The sequence below is a fragment of the Galeopterus variegatus genome, unplaced genomic scaffold (genome assembly GCF_000696425.1).
Source record: "Galeopterus variegatus unplaced genomic scaffold, G_variegatus-3.0.2 Scaffold4962, whole genome shotgun sequence".
NCBI classification, from domain to species: domain Eukaryota; kingdom Metazoa; phylum Chordata; class Mammalia; order Dermoptera; family Cynocephalidae; genus Galeopterus; species Galeopterus variegatus.
In genome coordinates, this window is record NW_007731073.1 from 9,089 (window position 1) to 28,255 (window position 19,167).

Sequence of the window (19,167 nt, forward strand, 5' to 3'; positions counted from 1 at the left end):
CTGAGAAAAATGTCATTGGAATTTTGATAGGGATTGCATTGAATTTGTATATCACCTTGGGTAGTCACCAATTTGACTATAACATGTCTTGGAGAAGACCTTTTTGGGTTGAATACATTTGGGGATCTTTGAGCTTCCTGAATCTGAAGATCTGTGTCTTTTCCAATAACTGGAAAGTTTTCTGCCACTATTTTGTTTAATATGTTTTCAATGCAATCTCCTTTTTTCTCCCTTTCTGGAATACCCATGACTTGGATATTTGAGCACTTAAGGTTGTCTGATATCTCTCTTAGATTTTCTTCAATGCTTTTAATTCTCTTTTTTATTTATTTTTTTTTTTGTCTGATTGTGTTATTTCAAACAGCCCATCTTCAAGGTCAGAAGTTCTCTCTTCTACTTTTGCAAGCCTGCTAGTTAAACTCTCTGTTGTGTTTTTTATTTCGTTGAATAAATTTTTCAGCTTGGCAAGCTATGCTACATTCTTTTTCAGGGCATTGATTTCCTTGTACATTTCTTCTTTCAGGTCCTGTATACTTTTCCTCATTTTATCATGTTGTCTAGCTGAGTTTTTTTGTATCTCATTCAGTTTCCTTAGAATTATCACATGAAATTCCTTGTCAGACATTTCAAGGGCTTCTTGTTCTATCGGATCCAGAGCTTGAGAGTTATTACCGTTTGGTGGTGTGCTTTCTTGATTTTTCATATTTCTGGTATCTTTCCTTTGATGTTTAGTCATTGTGGCAGGGGGTGTCACAGTCTACTGGTTTGACACGATTGCCTGGCTAGGATGTTGCTGGGGTTGCCAATTTGGTATGGCTACCTCAGTGTCTGTTCAGTTGGCCACTAGTGCCTTGTGTGCATGGTTGCCTCAGGTCTTGGGCCTCTCCGGGGAGCCACCTCTCAGGTCAGCATGCACTCGGCTGGGCTGCTGGGTCACATGCCAGCACCGCAGGGCATGTGGTCTCTGCAGAGCTTCTGCCTCCACTGCTGGACGTCTCCCTGCTCTGTGTGCACTCAGCTACTGGCCCAAAGTAAGTTTTCTAATGCCTCATTTGCTAACCAGAAGAACTGAGACAGAGAGAACACCATACGGGCCTTATTATAGTAACTCTTGTTGTTTAAGTCTCCTCACGTAATTCAGTCACATTGCCACAGTTAACTATTCTTTGTCCAATCCAGTATATTGATAGCTGATTCAAATTACTTTACCCAAAATTGGGTTCACAGCCCTCATAAGATTACTTACTGTGGCAAATGAAAAATCTGAAAGTTTAGCCTTGTCCCATTAAGATAGGAAGTGCTCAATTTCCCTGGGTTCGGGTTACAGGACAAGCCACTGGTTACAAGCCCATTCCAAGGTCTCAGGCCCCTGCTCTAGGCCCTCCCCTAGAAGAAAGATACTGTTGCTAGTTAACCCTATTTTCCACACCATCAGGAAGACATTGAGATTTCAGGGGCTCAGCTGAAAAGTCCAGGGTCTGGGCATGCTCAGTGAAGAAACCCTGGTAGCTGAATGACCTTCCACTAGGGGTGCTAAAGAGCACAGAACGTTCTTGAATATGTCTGGTGCATGTGATGAGATTTGACCAATGAACATGCTCCAAAAAGGAGACCAATCAGCATGTGCCAGACTATGTTACATAACTGAGAACCACCACCTTAGTTGAATATTCATTAGATAGCAAAACTATAAAAGCAGAATCCCGGCAGAAGGTGGGATTGTTGCTCACTTTCCTGGGGCCAACCCATACTGTGCCAGCTGAGGTGTATGCTTTTACTTTGTATCAGACTTACTTTTTGCAGGTGGCTGCTCACTTCCTTAAGCCAGCCTGCATTCAGCACTGAACTTTAAGTATGTATTTCTTTTTTTTTCTTTTCAAAAAGATAACCAGTAAGGGGATCTTAACCCTTGACTTGGTGTTGTCAGCACCACGCCCCTGCTCAGTCTCTGGAGCTATGCTTCACTCTCTCGGTGAAGTCTGTATCTCATTTCTTTTTCTTTTTTTTTTTTTTTTTTTGCAGGTGGCCCGTATGGGGATCCAAACCTGTGACCTTGGGATTATAATGCCACATTCTAACCAACTGAGCTAACCAGCCATCCCTATATCTCTTATTCGTTATATTAAACCTGTTCTCACTTTCTACCGTGACACTGCTGTTGAATTTTTTCCTGTGGCAGAGTCAAGAACCTGGTAGGAGGACAGGGTGTGTTGAGGCTGACTATTGGGCCCCGCAGATCCTTCCTCCAGCATCCCATTTTCTTATTTGGATCCAACTGTCTCCTATAAACCAGTGAGTTTGTATTACTGTGTTTTACTGTTTCGTGATTAAAATTCTAAAAAGAGAGCTATAAGATCTTTGTTTATGTGTGTATGTGTGTTTTCATGTATGTTCAATGCTGTGTTCAAATGATAAAATTTGGTATAGTCAGCCAAAATTCCTTTAAAAATTCTGTTCAGATTGACGTAAAGTGAGTGCTCTTAAAAAACTGCTAAAATAGGGCCGGCCCGGTGGCGCACTGCTACAGTGCGCCACTTGGGAGCGTGGCGGCGCTCCCGCCGAGGGTTCAGATCCCACATACAGTCCGGTTTCCGCTCACTGGCTGAGCGAGGTGCGAGCGCAACGCCGAGGGTTGCGATCCCGTTGCCGGTCCCGGTCCGGTACGGGCGCGACACTGAGGGTTGCGATCCGTTGCCGGACACGAAAAAAGACAAAAAAAAAAAAAAATTGCTAAAATATATAGTAATTAACCCTAATGCCTTTAAGTTCATGTGACTTAAGTAAATCTTTAATAAATAATCTGGTTTTAAATTTGTTGGTAAGATAAAAATGGAGATGATTTCCGACCTGTCAACATACATTTTTGCCTGGGTTTACTGGTCACACAGGATTATATTTGCCTCTGTAGATGTCTTAAAATCATAAAACTATAAGTTCAGGATAAAACAGAATGATCTAGTTTTGTTTTGTTTTTTTGGTGGCCGGTCAGTTCAGGGATCTGAACCCTTAACTCTGGTATTATCAACACCACACTCTAACAAACTGAGTAACTGGCCAGCCCAGAATGATCTAGCTAAATAGTATTGGTATAATAAAGACAGCTGTATCTTCTGAGTTATCAAAAACAAACAAACGAACGAACGTATATTTAACTCTAAGGTTCTTATTTAGGTGAACACTGATATTCACAGTCTGTAAAAATGGTAAACACGGGGCCGGCCCGTGGCTCACTCGGGAGAGTGTGGTGCTGATAACACCAAGGCCACTGGTTCGGATCCCATATAGGGATGGCCAGTTTGCTCACTGGGTGAGCGTGGTGCTGACAACACCAAGTCAAGGGTTAAGATCCCCTTACCGGTCATCTTTAAAAAAAAAAAAAATGGTAAACAGGGAAAAACTTGAAATGATGACTAGCTTTGTCTAATATCTCAGCTTTCATAAGTAGTCTAGGTGTAATTGTTAGACATAAATAAATTAGGTAAATGTAAATAGAATAAATGTTTATAAATAAAAACAAGATGAAAAGGAACCAGTGGGTAGGAGAGAGAGATATTTTTAAAAGGTATAGGTATAAAAATATTTTTGTGTGTGTAGTAAATTTTTGTCCTAGACTATGATAACAGAAAACATCTGCTGTGACCAGGCCAGCTTAATCATAGTGCCTTAGGAGATCTAGGATAAGTCGGTAGTCACATCCACATGTCCTGAAAAACATTATCATGAGACCATTTTTATTTAGAAGCAGATATGATAGCACCAGAAAGCCATAAAATAACCCAGAAAGTTTCTTTAACCCTTTCCCTAGATACCTACATGTAGGATGTAACCTAATAACTATCCCAAATCTATATGTCATGTACGACCAATAAAAAAAGTGATGTAATGATAAAGGGGTGCATGCTATTCTTATCTCTCTCTCTCCTTTGATTCTTCCTCTTCTTCTGATTAAAAATGGTAAGCTCTGGTGGTTCTTTGGTTGCACATTTCTCAGGGTGACCTGACCTATGCATTTCCCTGGTTGCAATTGTCATAATGGCTCAATAAATTCTATGCTTTATATGTTCAGCCTCAGTTTTTTTAGGTTAACCAGTAAAATGACTGGCTATTTATTTTATTTATTATTTATTTATTTATTTATTTATTTATTTATTTATTTATTTATTTTTATTTTCTTAAAAGATGACTGGTAAGGGGATCTTAACCCTTGGCTTGGTGTTGTCAGCACCACGCTCACCCAAGTGAGCAAACCGGCCATCCCTATATAGGGATCCGAACCCGTGGCCTTGATGTTATCAGCACCACACTCTCTCAAGTGAGCCACGGGCCGGCCCTATGACTGGCTATTTAAAAAGGGGGAAGTATAGAACAACAACAACAAAAGTCGAAGTCACGAGAATAATTTGTAAAGATAAATTTACGAAAGAAATTTGTGTGACATAAGTTGGCTATAATTACTTATGTCTTTCTGAGGATTGAACTTTAATATAAATACACTAATAAGATACTAAAAATTTGGTCCTCTGTGTTTAAACAACAAGGCTTCTTAAAATGTTGATCTGCTCTTAATAAAAATTACAAGAGGTTTTGATTTAATTCTGAAATCTGTTTCCAACCGTCTTCCAAATTACAGCCTCTCCTGTTTTACAGTTGCCATCTAATTTCAAGTTAGAAATGCTGTCTACTTCATTTAAAATGGTAATTTTCTTTCTCATTATAGGGTTTTCCTCTTAAAGGTTCTCAGATTCATATTCCAGAAGTTCAACTTTTGCTCTCCTTGCTGCACATGATTTACAGGTTATACATCAATGTCTTTAGTTCTTTCTTCCGCTGAGAAGGTCTAGGGTAACTCTGTCTTTCAACTGTTCATCAGGTCCTGTAATATTTTCCCCCTTTGGTTCTAACTCTCCTGTTATGGCCTGACACTGATAATGTTTTCCATAAAGCCTAGGAGAACAATGTTTCCTCCAGTATAACTTGATTCTGTACTCCTGACTTTTCTTGATGTGTCTAAATTGTTCCATGGAACCAAGAAATTTCTCATGCTCTTACTTTCTTTGAAAGCCATGCACTCCCTTGCTCAAGGTACTGTTTTCTTATTTACATTATTCTTTTATAAATGGTATACACCTTGGACCCACACTCTTCCAATGTCTAATTACATTCAAGTACCTTTTCCATCAGGTTTGACTTCCAGGTTATCTAAACAGGCTTCCTATCAGGAGAAGCGATCACACCACTGTGTTTTATTAAGATAGTTCCTTATACTTTATGTTGTCTTTATCAGGGTTTTAATTTCTTAGGAAAACTGAGCTTTTTTTTTTTTTTTTTTTTTTTTATAAAAAGATGACCGGTAAGGGGATCTTAACCCTTGACTTGGTGTTGTCAGCACCACGCTCAGCCAATGAGCGAACCGGCCATCCCTATATGGGATCCGAACCCGTGGCCTTGGTGTTATCAGCACCGCACTCTCCCGAGTGAGCCACGGGCCGGCCCTCAAACTGGTTTTAAAGAGCAACAATAACAATGACAGAAAAGGGACTGTGTTGGCTAGATAATGAAAAATCCAGGGAATACATGTCATTCAAGGTTCAGTTGGGTTCCAGGCCTCAAACAATATGATCAGAAATTGTGTTTTCTTCATCTCTTTCCCCTGCTTTCCTCTGTTTTGGCTTCATTCTCATGCAGGCTCTCCTGAATGGTAGCAGAGAAGGCGCCAGAATCTCAGGCTTATGTTCCTAACACTGAGCTTTAAAAGGAATAAGGTTTTTACATTCATGTAACTTTCTGTATTGCTTTTGAAGTCTTTGATTTTCACTGTGTTAAATAAATAACTACTGTTTCACAGTGACCTGTAATCCTGTTTTGATCAAGTATTTTAAACCTTTTCACATCTTTGACAGGCTTCCTCAGTATCAAAATTCTGAATAAACTTTGGGCTCTTTCAGGTGGGCTCCTGAGAGAGCCTTAAAAGATATAGCTCTCATTTTGTACAGGTTTTAAATGATTAGGGTTATTTGGTATATCGTATGGGAAGCACTGTCAAATAAAAAAGTGATACTCTAGGGTAGATATCTAGGAGTGGAACTTCTGAGACATGTGGCCAGTGTATTTTAACTTTGTAAGATACTACTGGACAGTTTTCCAAAGTGGTTGTGCCATGTCACCCTCCCACCAGCAGTTTATGAACATTCCACTTGTTCCACATCTTCCCTACTTCACCAGGGACCCCCACAAAGATTTCTTGCCTTGCCCTAAAGATTCCAGCCGCCTTAGCTGCCCCCAACTCTGACATCTGCCTCCTCAGCTCTGTGGGACTCCAGCTCACTGCACCTCAAGGACACAGAGAGACTAAGTGATCATGGGGCTCCACCCCAGGGGTGCCCCTTCATTCAGGGATTACTCTCTTTCTCTTCTTTTGGTCCGATGCCTGACATGAGTTGCCTCATATTTTTTGCCCGGTTTTATTGTTGTTTATGGCAGGAGGGCAAATTCTGTACTGGTTACTCCATCATAGCTGATAGCGGAAGTCCTCCACACTGTGTTTTATTTTGGGGGCCTATGTGTTGAAGTCTCCAAGACTGACTCTTGTTTGTTATTGCTGTAGGATAACCATGGCTGAGGGATTCATTTCTGCTAACTAAAATATGTGCCGAAGGAGGATTAATAAAAGAGTGCCTGTTATTAACTTGCAACAAAAAATAAAACTCATCAGACTAATGTCCTTGTGTGAGTGTTATCGGTGCAGTCTCTTTCATAAGCAGGGCACATGAGCGAAATCATAATCACAGGCTCTTTTATTGAGGATTTGTTACAAGGAATCGTTGTCATGGGTAGCCAGAGTTAGCCTGGATGTAATCCAGTGCATTTTCTCTCTAAGACACAATAGAAGCCACATATAATCGTCGATGCTCATGGACTCAGCAGGGGGTGTCAAAGGAATGGCTGTGACAGCCTGATGCATCCAGTTTACAATAGGGAGAGTCTTGCCAGTGGGATCAGAAATACGTGAAGTCCACAGCCACACCTCCCTGCATTTGTCTCCACCTAAAGAGAGAACCTTTCCTTTGGAACAGGAAATACTTCAAGTTTAGTGACTAAAACTCATGGTCCCTACCCTGAAATGCCAGCATTTGCCTCTCCGACTTTCCTTTTGCTTTGTTCAGGTGACCTTGCATATCTCTGCTCTGATCCCTTATAAGTGACTTCAGAGTTGAGTTCCCAGGTGGCAATCTCACTTTCCATCCTCCTCATTTCTAGGCCCACGAGGAGCATGTCTGTAACTCTGAGTATTGAAGGTAGCCGAGCACATTAGTTCTTGGCTGCAACTAAGTCTAACTTCTGTTACAGAATATCTTGTCTGGCCTTGGGCTGTCCTCCTTTCTCTGCTGCTTTGTTCTACTTTCTTTGTAAGGGTACAGCGCTCTTTCTACCCTGGCTGATGAAGACATTGTACAAGAATTTCCAACTTGTGATGAGTCATTGGACTGTGTTCCTCTCATCTAATGATTCTGAGATTCTAAGTTCATGCATCCTCACATTTTGAAATTTCACAGTCCTTGGCTGCTTTGAAGAAAAGTCGACTTAACTTGGTTCTGCAAAATCAAAGTATGAATGACAAGTGGAAGGACTTTGACAGATAAAGCTCTGCAAAATCGGTACTTGTTTGCTAGGGCAGCTGTAACAAATTACAACAAACTGAGTGGCTTAAATGACAAAGACTTACTGTCTCCCAGTTCTGGAGACCAGAAGTCCGAGATCAGGGTGTTGGTAGGATTGGTCTCTTCTGTGAGCTGTGAGGGAGGATCTGTTCCGTGGTGCTCTCCTAGTTTGCGACCATTTGCTGGCAATCTTTGGCAGTCCCGGATCTCTGCCTTTCTGTTCACGTGGGTTCTCCCTGTGTGATTGCCTTATCGGGTCCCCATGTTTGCCTTTGGAGCCAAAATTCCAATGGGAAGCCAACAACATGGGGTGGTGTCTTTCTTTCCCTACTAGGGAAAGAAAGGTGATGGTAGCTTCCCAACAACTCAGGAAAGTCTGCAGAAATAGATGGAGTACATGAACGCTAATGAAGCTGCTGTGCAACGTAGTGGCATGGGCCCTGGACTTGGAACAGAAGCTTAGAGGGCAGTGTCCCCATCTGCAAAATGAAGGAGTTGAAACTGATGGCTTTTTAAGGTCACTCTAGCTCTGAACACAAATTCTTTCAGTGCCCAGGGAACCAAGTGTCAATCTGAATTTACAGACGAGCCCCATGCTGTGGGCCCTCTAGGGGGCAGTAACTGTCTGCGTTTGGACCCTCTCACTGCCCTTTAGACAGGGGCAGGCGGGGAGGAATCTCTTTTTGTTTTCCAGTCAATACCAAGTTACTCTGTAACAAAGCTTTATATGTCAGGGCTATTTAGGGCAATAAGAAAAAATGAGAATTTTGTTGTTTTCTGCATCAGCCTGAATGTCCCCAGACTTAACCCTTTACCCACGAGGAACCGTCTCTTCTTCCTAACGTTAAGTTTGGAGATCATTGACTTGTTAAGTCACAGAACTTCAGAGCTGGAAGTAACCCTCTGTGGTTGAAGAAACAGTCCAGAGCAGTGAGCTAAGATCACCTGACAAATTAGTGGCAGGGCCAGGAGAAGAAAGCATCAAAGTTAATATTCTCAGCTGTGAGAGGTGATCTCTGAAGTTCCTCTAAGCCTAGAAGTCTGATTCTCCAGTCTTGATTGTCCAGCCAGTAATTTCTGCTCCCCCATGATGGTTCCAACCAAGCATTCAACTGTGCTGGTAGGTTGACTTTTGGAACATGTAGAGCTGGGTTATTCAAAATCTTCCTTATCTGAATCAGATTTAATTAAATCTTGTTAAATTCATTATCTTAAATCTCAGATTACATCTATTAAAACAGTGGTTCTCTGAAACTTTTGGATTTCACAGAGCAGTAAAACTTACAAAAATGGGCATCTACACTTAGGTAATTTTACTGAGTAAATGAGTGTGTTTTTATTTTAAAACTATCACTTATTATCATTCTACTATTATAAAAGAAAAGACATTTTAACTGAAAAAGGAGAGGGCACGCTATCTCAGAATACATCACAGTGACATAAATAAATTCCTTTGTGAAAAACTCATTCATTGTTCTTGTTTTTTTCATTCTGTACAAATAAGCAAAATCCTTGTCACCTGCTAAACGCAGCCCACAGATCAGCCTTAAGAACCTCTGCTCTGAGGACCTGCCAATGTCACCAACATTCTGCTACGAAAGGGCTCTTCTGCCTATGAACGGCTTCCTTTAAGAGAAAAAGGTGCAAGGCATTTCCAGGCTGGGTAAGAGAAATCAGTGAGGGTGGGAAAGTATGTCTTTTAAAGCTAAACTTCCCAGAGGACAGCCCGTGGCTCACTCGGGAGAGTGCGGTGCTGATAACACCAAGGCCACGGGTTCGGATCCCATATAGGGATGGCCGGTTCGCTCACTTGGGAGAGCACAGTGCTGACAACACCAAGTCAAGGGTTAAGGTCATCTATTAAAAAAATAAAAATAAAAATAAATCTGAACTTCCAAAGAACTTCCTGGGAGAAGATTCGTAACTTCTACTTCTATTTGATAAAACACCCTTGGGGCCTAAAATGTACTAAAAGTAGAATAGGAAAAAACGAGAGGATGAAGGGAGTTTCCCTCTGTGAATGCTAACATGCTCAACCGGCAGCACGTGGGTTAATCTTAGAGCAGCAGAGGAGACTGGCACGGTGGGCCCCTCACACCCCCAGACGGCAAATGCAGAGGTCGTGGGGAGGAGGAATGTTCCCCACATATGTGTCTTCAGAAACAAGAATTCTCGCTTTTCTTGACTCAGTGGCATTTTGGCAAGCTGTCTAATCCCAGTCTACCGTTGTAAAGGACAGCACATGATTGTTAGTGGTATCCATGCAGACAGTGCTGGAACCCTTTTTAAACAATATTCCAGCTTTGACAAACCACATGTTCTCACCACAGTCTGCCCTTCGCTTTATCTGCCTCTTATGCAGACTGAGAAAAGATATGCTTTAAAAAAACAAAACAAGGGCCGGCCCGGTGGCGCACTGGATAGTGCGCCGCTTGGGAAGCGCGGCGGCGCTCCCGCCCGAGGGTTCAGATCCCACATACAGACCGGTTCCCGCTCACTGGCTGAGCGGGGCGCGGGAGCAACACCGAGGGTTGCAATCCCGTTGCCAGTCCCCGGTCCGGTACGGGGGCAACACTGAGGGTTGCGATCCGTTGCCGGACACGGAAAAAAAGACAAAAGACAAAAAAAAAAAAAAAACTCAGCTGTTTGTGGGATTTATAAAAGTCAGGGTGTATTGCCTGTGTGTTGGCCATTAGACTGTCCCCACGTCCTGTTTGTTGATAATTTGCGTTTTGCTCTCGTTCACTATACTCCTTGCCTCTCTAATAGTACAGTAGAAATCAATCCAATACTCTTCCTTTTTTATGTCTTTGACTGTTTATCATTTCCTGTTTTTCTCTAGTTCAAGTCAAGCCAGAAACAATTTTTTTTTCCTTTTTGTCTTTTTTCGTGTCCGGCAACGGACCGCAATCCTCAGTGTCGCGCCCGTACCAGACCGGGACCGGCAACGGGATCGCAACCCTCGGTGTTGCACCTGCCCCTCACTCAGCCAGTGAGCAGGAACCGGTCTGTATGTGGGATCCGAACCGTTGGCGGGAGCGCCACCGCACTCCCAAGCGGCGCACTGTAGCAGTGCGCCACCGGGCCAGCCCCAAGCCAGAAACAATTTTTAATGTTTAATTTTTTTTAATTTCTAAAGTAACACAGGCATGTAAATTTTAAACACTGAAGTACATAAACTAAAAGTGGGGTTTCGGATTCCTGCTTTGGGGCAAGATGGAATAACAGGGACTCGATTTACTTTTCTGCCTGAATCAACCAAAACAATGATGAAATACAGGGAATGGCAGTTTCCAAGACATTGGACATTGGGCAACAAAGGACAGTGATTAGATTAGTCTGGGAGGCCAAGACCGCTAGAGTTCACAGGACAGAACGCTAGAGTTCACAGGACAGAACGCTGGAGAGGAGAGAGCTGCACAGAGAGAACTGCAGAGATCTGCAGAGGGTCCCCCACCCCAAGTCTTCACCTGGACATTGATCAAGGCATGTGAGGAACCACCATAGGTAGCTCTGCAGCTGGGACGACCCATCAGAGTGGAGGCAAAGTGGTTCACAGAGAAACTCATTAGCTATGGGTAAATCATGTAGTGGTGTGATGGCAAAGGACAGGATGCTGAACACCCCTCCAGCTTCCAAAGACAAAACTTTGTCCTGTTTTTCAAAGGAAATGACATCTGTGATCCAGTTTCAGGATCGTTTTCCTATTTGGACTTGACATATCTGGGTTCTCTCTGTGGGTAATATGTCCTCTCATGACATTTTCACACCTCCATGTGTTCATCTCCCAGGCAGCTCCCCAAACCTGTGCTCTTGGGTATTGATGGAAGCTTCATTACATAAGCGTGATTGAACGTTGGACGAAAATGTAGAAATGTGATTGGACAAAAAGGGTATGATCTACTGCTAATAGACGTGGTGGAGAATCTGTTCAGATTGTTCTTGGCCTCTCTGTGCAGCACCCCTTCCTTCCTTCAGGGCCTCTCCTGAAATGGGGGTCTTATGACCTACAGTCAGCTAAGTGGGTCAGAGAATTTCCTGCCTCAAGGGGAAAAAGGAGCAGGTGAAAGGAGGGCAGGAGAAGGTCAGAGAGCAGCATGAGCCAGGAACCGTGGATGAAAACCGATCTACAAATATCATAATGTCACAAAACCTTTCCCTCCCTTCCTGTGTCTAGAGCTGAGGAGGCCTATCAGACATGAATTTGGCCGCAAATTAACTCTTTCTCTAAGAGTAAGTCTTGACCATTTATGAAAATGGGGAAAAAAGGTCATTAATGATAGGAGTGGCGAGCATGCTAGCTAGTATATTTTCAGTGTTCTGTAAAGTTGCAAAACTTATTTTCTAAATTACACATATGCCACATATGCATCTAAAAACCTAACATTATAAGGCCATAAATGAATTGCCAGAATTATACAGAGTGGTTTTGAAATGGCTATAACCTGAATAGGTGCAAGTATTAGACAAAAACACGTCGAAATCTGAGATAGCCTCTTATCTTAAAGAAATAATTTATCTTCTCTAAGACTTCCATTTTACCATCTGAGTCTTTTAGGGTTTGTGGGGCAGTAACAATATTTAAAGTTTTTTAAGTAATTACAATTGTCTTCCTGTTAGGTTAGCAATGCATCTATATGAAAACCATTGTTTAAATAATCTATTGCTGCATAACAAATTAACCAAAGCTTAGTGACTTAAAACAACAACAAACATTTATTATCTCACATAGTTTCTGTGGGTCAGGAATCCGAGAGAAGCTTAGCCAGGTAGTCTGGCTCCAAGACCCTTCTGAGGCTGTGGTCAAGATGTCAGCCACGTGTGCAGTTGATATGAGGGCCCGATTAGGGTTGGAGGATCTGCTGCCAAGGTGCTCAGTCACATGGTTGGCAAGTTAGTGCTAACTGCTGGCAGAAGTCTCAGTGCCTCATCACAAGGATTTCCCCATAGGGCTGCTTGAGTGTCCTCACAACTTGGCCGCCAGCTTCCTCAGAGCACGTAGTTCAAGAGAGATCAGGGCAGAAAGTGCAATGTCTTTTATGATCTAGCCTCAAAAGTCACATACCGTCGTTTCCACAGTACCCAAATTGGATACACAGGTTAGCGCTATTCATTGTGGAGGGGACTACAAAAGGGCATGAATACCAGGGGACAAAGATCATTGAGGGCCATCCTGGACACTGCCTACACAGCCCGGGAGAAAGTTTTGTGTTTTTTCAGTCACAAAGCCTTTCCTTTTGTTGACCTAAAAAGAAACTGAGGCCAAATACATACAGCAAGGATTTATTGAGCAAATATGATGATTGCAGCCAGGGGGTGCATAGGTCAGGTTGCCCTGAGTAATGTATTCTGAAGAGGCCAGCAGAGCTTAGCATGTTATAATCCTGAGAAGGGCGAAGGATCAAAGGAGAGAGAGAGAGGACAGCCCCACCTAATCACTTCATCAGGGTTTCTACTGGTTGTACATGAGGTATAGATTTGGGATGGTTACTAGGTTACATCCCACATGCAGGGATCTAGGGTAAGTGTCACAAGAAACATTCTAGGTTATTTTTTGGCTTTCTGGTGACATCCTATCTGCTTCTAAGTAAAAATTGTCATATTATCACACTTTCCAGAACAGGTAGACGTGACTACTGACTTACTCTTAATCTTCCAAGGCACTGGAACCTGGGCAGAGCAGATTTTTTTGTCATCATTATCTCATAGATTCCTAGAGATCCAGGGTAGGAAAGAAATTCCGAGGTCAATTAGTCCAAACTTCTAGCTCATATGATTTACTTCTTTAAAATTGTACCACTTAAAATCTCTACTGACAATTTAAAACTGATTTACCTAAGCTTTGTCTCATTTACAGTAGAGTCTCAGTCTCTCGAAAGAGCAGGAACTTTGCCTTACACTTCTGACACCCTTAGAACATCTTACCTTCTTCCTGGCACATTGTGGCTGACTCTAGGATTGCAGGAGAAGTCAGTTACATGGTGAATCTCTCCCTTCAAGCTGAGGTCGAATTTAGAGTCCCAGTAGGAGCCAGATGAGGTGTTGCCAGTGTCCTAGTCCAGTGATGCTAGTGAGTGAAGAATTTTTGACAGAAGCAAGATTTATAAGTAGAGAGTCAGAATGTCAAAGGCAGTAGAGAGCACAGGCTTTGGAGCTGTACCTAGCAGCATCACTGGGGTGATTTTAGGCAAGTCCCCTAATCACCTAAACTCTCAGAGCTCAGTTTCCTTATCACTCAACTGGGATAATCATGCCAATGTGTTCTCAAAGATGTGAAGCAGCTGGAATTCCCCTATCAGAAGAACCATAAATACTTATAGTTATGTCCGAGAGCACTGGCAATATTCAATATAGCTAATGAGGCACATAGTCTACACCCCTGTGATTCTCCTCTTGGTCTGGCCTTAGAGATTCTCAACCTTGGCTATATGTTAGAGAAATGTGAGGGATTTTTGTTTTGTTTTTAATCCTGAGGTCTCTGGTCCACCCTCACAGATTTAGATTTCATCAGTTCTGGGATGAGGTCCAGAAATCAGTCTTTTATTTATTTTTTATTTACTTTTTTTCATGGCTGGCCAATGCAGGGATTGAACCCTGGACCTTGATGTTAACCAACTGAGCTCTAATCAACTGAGCTAACTGGCCAGCCCCAATCTGTCTTTTAAAAGCTCCTGAGGCTTTTCTAATGTGTACCCTGCCAGGAGAAACACATACAGACGAAGACATTTACCTTGCACCAAATACATAAACAAAATCAAGGAGAATTAAGCATTTAAATATAAAAAGCAAATCTTTAAAATTATTTTCAAAATAAAGACACTATCTTATGACCTTGGGATACAGAAAGATTTCATAAAATTCAAACAGCATAAACCATGAGAGAAAAGATTGACACATTTGGATTTGAGATGTGAAAATCCTATATTTTAAAGGACACCATAAACAAAGAGAAAAGATAAGTCACAGACCGAGAGAAGCGATTTGCACATAAGATAGCTAAATAAAGGATAACATTCAGAATAAATGTGTTAATAAGAAAAAGATGAACTACCTAACTACTATTACTTTATTATAGGGAGAAGAGATAAATAAATGGGCATAGTTATACAATGAATTTTTCGGCAGTAAAAAATAAATCAGAGTTCTTTCTTGGTGCTGGTTTCACGCAGTCAGGATTTTTTTCACTTTGTTGGCCTCTGGCTTAAGACAGCTTTGAAGGAAAAGGATTTCCCCCATTCAAGACACATTGACTCCAGCCCTGTATCCTCCTGCCTAATGGTCCCGGCACTTTTGGGAATGGGGATTGCCACTACCCATGTAGATTCATAAGCTGCCCTGAAGTGATCTTGGTGAAGGAAAGGAGCATTCAGGCACATTTCTCCATCAGCCTCACAAAATGGCAGCCACTAATTTGTCCCATGGACCAGGTGACCTTTGAGGATGTGGCCATGGACTTCAGCCAGGAGGAACAGACTTTACTGGATACAGCTCAGAGAAACCTACACAGAGAGGTGATGCTGGAACAGTACAGGAACGTGGCCTCAGTAGGGTGTCAGAACATCAAACCAAGTCTGCTCTCTTGGTTGGAACCAGAGGAATAGCCAAGGGCAGTACAGAAAGGAGCTCTCCAGGGATGGAAAGTGCAACTTGAAACCAGAGGGCCAGTACTTCAGCAAGATTTTTGGAGGGGCCAGACCTCCAGTGGGTTACGAAAGGCAAGAAGCCACATGGAGGAGAGGTCTGCGACTACGTGCAACACGGGGAGGTCTTCAGTGAAGACTCGTGCCTTAAGACACATGAGAGAACTCAAATACCCAAAACACTTCTGAGTGTCATCAGAATGGAACAGAATTCCTGACTTTGCACAAGTAAGCCCCTACCGGAAAGAAACTTTTTTGCAGAAAATCCTTCAGTCTGACTCCACGTGTTGCTTACCAGAGAATGTGCATATAAGATAAATCCTTCGAATGCAGCAACTGTGAGAAAGCATTCCTCATCAGTCACACTTTCAGGCCATGTGAGAACTCACAATGGAGAAACACCCCATGAATGGAAGGACTATAAAAGAGGTTTGTTTTATTCACTCCACAAGCCTTTCTGTGAATATACAAACTCACAAGGCAGAAAAACCCTACAAATGTAAGGAATGTGAGAAAGGCCTTAGATATTTTGCATACCTTAATAATCGCACAGTAAACCACACTGGAGACAACCCCTATGAATGTAAGGAATATGGGAAAGGCTTTAGATATTCCAGATTCCTTAATATTCACATGGGAATCCACACCGGAACCTGCAACCCCTATGAATTGGGAAATTTTTCATTAGGTCTTGTCAACTTACTCAGCACAGAAAAACTCACATTGGAGAGGAAACTTTTAAGTGGAAGGAATGTGGGAAAGCCTCACTGTTTCCTCACGTTTAAGTCAACGTGAAAATTCACGGTGGAGAGAAGCCATATGAAGGTAAGTAATGTGGGGCAGTCGTCATTAGGTCTTCTCAGCTTACCAAACATATAAAAACTCACATTGCAGAGAATCCCTTCGAACGTAAGGTATGCACAAAATCCTTTAGAAATTCCTCATGCCTTAATGATTACTACTGAATTCACCCTGTAATAAAACTCTATAAGTGTAGGGACTGTGGGAAAGCCTTCCTTCAGAACTCAGACTTTACTAGGCATGTGTGAACTCACAGGGGAGAGAAGCCCCATGAATGTGAGGAATGTGGGAAAGCCTTTGCCAGGTCCACTCGCCACTTAGCAAACATAGAACTCACACTGGAGAGAAGCCTTTTCAAGGTGTCAAATGTGGGAAACCTTTTGCTATTTCCTCGAACCTTCGTAGACATTTGAGAACTCACACTGGAGAGAAGTCCTTTGAGTGCATCGAACGTAAGACAGCATTTACACATTCCTCTAGTCTGAATAATCACACATGGACTCGCAGTGCCGAAACCATACACATGTGTGCAATGTGGGAAAGGCTTTAAGTCTCCCACGTGTGTTCACCTTCACATGTGCATCCACACTGGAGAAAAAGCCTGTGAATGTAATCACAAGAATGTGGGAAATCTTTCAGTTACTCCAGTTCATTTCAGTTACGTGAAAGAACTCACTCTGGAGAGAAACCCTATGAAGGAAAGGAGTGTGGTGAAAACTTCAGTTCTTCCAGCTCCTTTTGAAATCATGACAGAAGGCAGATGACAAACTATCAAAGTAAGGAGTGTGAGGAAGCCCAAAGGTGTTTTCGTTCACTTTGAAGACATGAAAGAGCTCACTGGGGAGGAACCCTATGATTGAAAGGCATGTGGAAACATCTTTGCTGATTTCTTTGGTCTTAATCAATGTGGAAGAATTCACACTAGAAAAGACCCTATTTCAGTAGGGAATGTGGAAAAGACTTTTCTAAATCCTTCCATGTAAGAAATCTCACCGGAGAGAAACCTTGTAAATGTAGAGAATCTGGGGAAACCTGTCCTAATTCCACAAGCCTTAATATGAACGTATGAACTCACATTGGAGAGAAACCTTATGATTTAAATGGTATGGTCTGGATGATGACCCCCCCAAATTTATATTTTGATGCCCCAATCCCTAGTGCCTCACAATGTATTTGGACATAAGGTTTTTAAACAGGTAATTAACTTAAAATGAGGTTGTTAAGGTCAATTTCTAATTTAACATCACTGATGTTTCTATAAGAAGACAAAATTGAAAGGAAGGACACACACATACACACACACACACACACACACACACATGCTGAGAAGACCATGTGAAGTCACCAGAAGATGGCCATCTGCAAGCCAAGGACGGAGGCCTGGAACAAATCCTCCAGAGGAAACCAACCCTGCCCCCACTTTTATATTGGACTTCTGGCCTCCAGAACTGTAAGCCAATACATTTCTCTTATTTAAGTAAAAAAAGAAAGAAAAAAAAAAAGATTCAAATAGATATATAGACATGAAAAAGTCTTACGCAATGTTGATTAAAAAAAGCAAGACCTTCACAATGATGCAGTGTGACACCAATTTTTTCGAAAAATCTGAAACACAAATCAATATTGTATGGGTATACACAGGTTGTGCAAGTATAAATACACACACAGGTTATGAGATCAATACCCTGAATTTTATTTTTACCTCTAAAGAGAAAGGGGGATAATATAAAAATTAGCTCTAGCACCATTCGGGGGCAGAATTCTCTAGAGTTAATTTTTAGGTATTTCCAATATTTAAAAAAACATTTTAAGACATACAAAAAGGTATAGATAATGATACAACAGACTCAGCTGATATTTATGACTCAGATGAATACCTAAAAATATTACAGACTTATTGGGAGCCCTGATCCAATTTCCCTTTCTCCTTCAACTGATTATCTGGCTTTTGCGAAGTGTCACTTCAAAGGAAAGGCAAATGAACTTGTAGAGAAACCAAGGCCTTAGTTCGTTCTAAGAGTAAACACTGTGGTTCTTATTTCCGATGTGCAATGAACCCTAAGAACCATGTGGGGGCACCAGAGCATAGCACAGGCCAGCGGAGCCCCGGTTCTCCCTGGGGAACAAACCTGGCCAAGTTCACCTGCTCTGCACTAACAAACTACCAGGTGGGTTCTTGCCTTCTAACGTGATTTGTGATGGCTGTAGCATGTGCTGACTTTAGTGCCCTTGATGACTTGATACAGTAAGGATTTGGGGAGCCCCTGAGATGAAGCTTATTTTCAATGTGAATACTCAGATCTTTGAGGCCTGGGTCTTAGGCGGCAGCGGTCCTTCCACTGTGTGGGGTTACTAAAGTTAATCTGGCTGAGCCATTGTTCTTACTGACACTCCAAAGATGCTCATTAGTATGAAATGAGGCTGCTTGACAAAAGTGCTTTGTCATCTCTTGAGGAATTGGCATATGTTAAAAAATAACTTGAAAGAAAAAAGGAATAATCGAGGTTGTTACCCAAATAGTATAAAGAAAATCAGATGTAGATAGGTTGATGCCTGGTGAAAATGTGAAAGCGGGCAGCTTTCAAGAATTGGGAAGGTGCTGGGAAGTCTCCCCAATCTGGAAGGAGGGCCTTCTGACAGGTTTTGTTAAAGTGATCTGGCTCAATTGGAAGTTTTCCCGTGTTACAGTGAAGAAAGAGAAAAGATCACCAAGAGGTCACCTCCCTTGACTAATCCAGATAGTGCTGTCCAGTAGAACTTTCTGTGATGACGGAAATGTTTTTTTTGTTTGTTTGTTTGTTTTTTTCCCTTTTTGTCTTTTTTCGTGACCGGCAACAGATCGCAACCCTCAGTGTCGTGCCCGTACTGGACCGGGACCAGCAACGGGATCGCAACCCTCGGTGTTGTGCCCGCACCTCGCTCAGCCAGTGAGCGGCCGGTCTGTATGTGGGATCCAAACCCTTGGCGGGAGCGATGCCGCACTCCCAAGCGGAGCACTGTAGCAGTGCGCCACCAGGCCGGCCCGACGGAAATGTTTTTTTTTTTTTTTTTTTTTTTTTTTTTTTTTT

At 42.2% G+C, this 19,167-nt stretch overlaps 1 pseudogene; it reads left to right on the top strand.

Annotated features, from left to right (window-relative positions):
- The first annotated feature begins 15,076 nt into the window (after positions 1 to 15,076).
- On the top strand, positions 15,077 to 16,841 carry LOC103604100 (annotated as a pseudogene).
- The last annotated feature ends 2,326 nt before the right edge of the window (positions 16,842 to 19,167 follow it).